This window comes from Octopus bimaculoides, chromosome 5 (assembly GCF_001194135.2).
Source record: "Octopus bimaculoides isolate UCB-OBI-ISO-001 chromosome 5, ASM119413v2, whole genome shotgun sequence".
Lineage (NCBI taxonomy): Eukaryota > Metazoa > Mollusca > Cephalopoda > Octopoda > Octopodidae > Octopus > Octopus bimaculoides.
Genome location: NC_068985.1, coordinates 84280885 through 84284391, shown reverse-complemented (window position 1 = coordinate 84284391; position 3507 = coordinate 84280885).

The following is a 3507-nucleotide window of genomic DNA, read 5'->3' as shown; positions in this document are numbered from 1 at the left end:
TATATATATATATATATATATATATATATATATATATATATATATATATATATATATATATATATATATGAATATATATAAATTTATATATATATATATATATTGTTAAACACATATACACATGTAACTATCTCTCTATATATACATTTGTACATAGTGTGCGTGTGTGTATGGTATGATATATGCATTATACAAAGATATTTATGTATGTACAAATATATATACATATATACACACTTACACACCCACACACACACGCAAATATATACATACATATTTATACACATATCTATAATATTGACACGAACTGGTCAAAATTTCCTCGATGATATATTTCCATATATCTTATCTAAGATAGATACAAAGTAAAGTGTATTATATCATCCCCCTATAACAGATAATAACGGAAGGTATATGTATATGTATCATTGTGGAAAGATTATGATTGGGATTAGGATTAGGATTAAATCTCCCTTCAAACTATAGTTGCGTATCCCATGACAAAATGAATCCATGTGAAGTAATCGTTAACTTTATGTCAGTTTATCAGAAGATGTAAAGGTTTCTTGCTGGTTCTGTTTGGCTTGGCTCTGGCGAAGGCATAAAGCTTTAAAGGGAGTAGTTTTTCACTGGCGTTGTTGCATCTCACCCTCTCTCTCTTGGTGTGTTATTTCACATGTAAAGAAGATGGCATGATCTACGAACATATTAGATGTTTATGGTTTTACATATACAGATATATACAAATAAATATATGTATATAAATATACATATAGCTATATATATATACACAGAGACACAGACACACATTTAAATACAAATAAAAATATATATATACATACATATATATATAAATATATATGTAGACATACATGCACATACAAATATGTATAAGAATATACAGATATATATATATATATATATATATATATATGTATGTATATATCTATATATATAGATATATATGTATATGTTTACATACATAAGCGCATTTACATGGTTAGGTATCTATATATACATACATATATATGTGTGACTGTGTGAGTATATACACATATACACACATGCACACATAAACACAAAAATATGCAAATACTCGTGGAAGTGTAGTGTACACGGATGCGTGTGTATGTGTGTGTTTATATATATATATATATATATATATATTTTCGTCCAACCCATGCTAGCATGGAAAGCGGACGTTAAACGATGATGATGATGATGATGATATGTTTGGCATTTCATCTTCTCCCTCTTTCTCTCACTCTCACTGTCTATATGTGTATGTATTTGAGTGTGTGCATGTGTGCATGAGTCTTTGTATTTATATATACACACACACACACACAGAAATATATACATGCATTCATACATACATATACACATATGTTAACACAAACAGACACGCAGTTTGTTAGTCTCTCCTCTTTATTCTCACGTAAGTATAGAATACAAATGTAAGTACACACTACAAGCACATAGGTACACATCTATCCTCTGCCATACCACCACCACCATCACCACCACCACTTTACAAAGTCATGCATGCATGTTTTATAGTCACTGCCAATACACGTATTCAAATGTATTAGTTTATGCAACACATCAAAAATGTAACTTCCTTCAGTAGCATTACAATATATGAGAATCTGAAGGTAGATTTTTTTCCCATTATTATTATTATTATTACTATTATTATTATTATTATTGTTTTTATTGTTGTTATGTATATTTTATTTTAGCTGTAGGTTTACTTTCCTCTTCTTCCCTGCACCCCCTCCCCCTCCAAATTATTCCTTGTTAAAAGATGAGTTTCTCGCAATATCTTTCTTCACACACAACAAATGTGGAGATGCATGAGAGAAAGAAGGAAAGAGAGACAGAGAGATGGGGGTGGTGGTGAGAGAAGGGGGGGATAGAAAAAGAAATAGGAAGGATGGTAAGCGCTAGTATTTTGGTAAATAGGTGAAGGTAAGGGGCAGGTAGAGTGCCTGGCAGTCAGTAAGATAACCAACAACAACCCCCCCACCTCAACTCCCCATATAACTATTACCACCACCACCACCACCATCACCACCACCACTACCCCAACAACAACAACAAAACTGCTGCTGCCACCACCATAGTCACCATTAGGCTACCATCAGCACCATTATCCTTGTGTTCCTTGCTTTCCACCTGGAACAATATTATCCACCCTCACACCTGAAATTTTCCTTGCAAAGTTATGTTGTTAGTGTTGATGGTTGTGGCTGTAAATGATGGGTGAGAGTGTTGGCAGTGTGTGTGTGTGGGGGGGTGACAATGATGATGGTGGTGGCAGAGGTGATGATGAAGCCGGTAGTTGCATTGGTAGCAGCGATGATGTGGGTGGTATGAATGGTGGTGCTAATAGTGGTGTTGGTGCTGGTAATGATGGTAGTGATGGCACTGGTTGGTTGGGTTGGTCGGTCGTAGCGACAGTGAATGTTTAAGACACAGTAACTGACAACTTCCTGATGTAAGAGATTTTTAACCATGCACAAATTCTATCTTTATCCAATCCAAGACACCACCACCACAACCACAACCACCATCACCACAACCACTACAACAACCCAACTGAGCTACCAACCCATCCAATATTTTACCTCCATTCACCTCCTATCACACCAACCTCTCACCAAAAATACCAGCACACCATCACAATCAGATAGAGTATATGACCATTACCCAAACACCACCACCACCAACAACAACAACAACAACAACAAAAACAGCACCACCATAGGCTGTTTCTATTTCTCTCAACTGCCCCACCTCCCACACTTGATATCACAGAGCACCAACATGCAACTAGCCAGTGTAATTATGTCCAAGCTGAAAAATAAAGCCTTCTTTATCCTAGCTTCCTTCCTTTCACTCCCCACACAACACTTATATATCTTACACACAAACACATACATAAATATATGTATAGATAGATAGAGAAAAGGTGAATGTGTGTGTGTGTGTGTGTGTGCTTAGAAGTGGAATGGAGAAAGAGGATGTTGGGCCTGAGCAGTAAATACGTTTGGATATTTCATATACACAAGACAGGCAAAGGTAATCCTATTTAAACAAGAGATGATATAGCAGCCAAACATGTCCATGATGCCAGCACAAGACCACACACACACACACACACACACACACACACACACATTAACATAAATGTGTTACTTGCTGTTTGAAAACAAAAATTATGCTATAAAATATAAAGTGGTAGAGTGGTGGAAGAAGAGCAAGGGTTCATTGGAGCTGGGGAAAAGGAAGAGGATTTGCGGGGGACACCGATTGATTGATTTGTTTATTTTTGGTCTTAGTGAGCTATTTTGGTTTAGGGCTTTCGTTAATTTTTGTTTGTGCTGCTGTTGTTGTTTTGTCTTGTTTTCAGTTTGCTCCTGGAAACAGTGATACAATTTAAGTAGACAACAACAAACCAAATGGGGCATGAGCGAACCTAATATTTGCATATATACAAACATA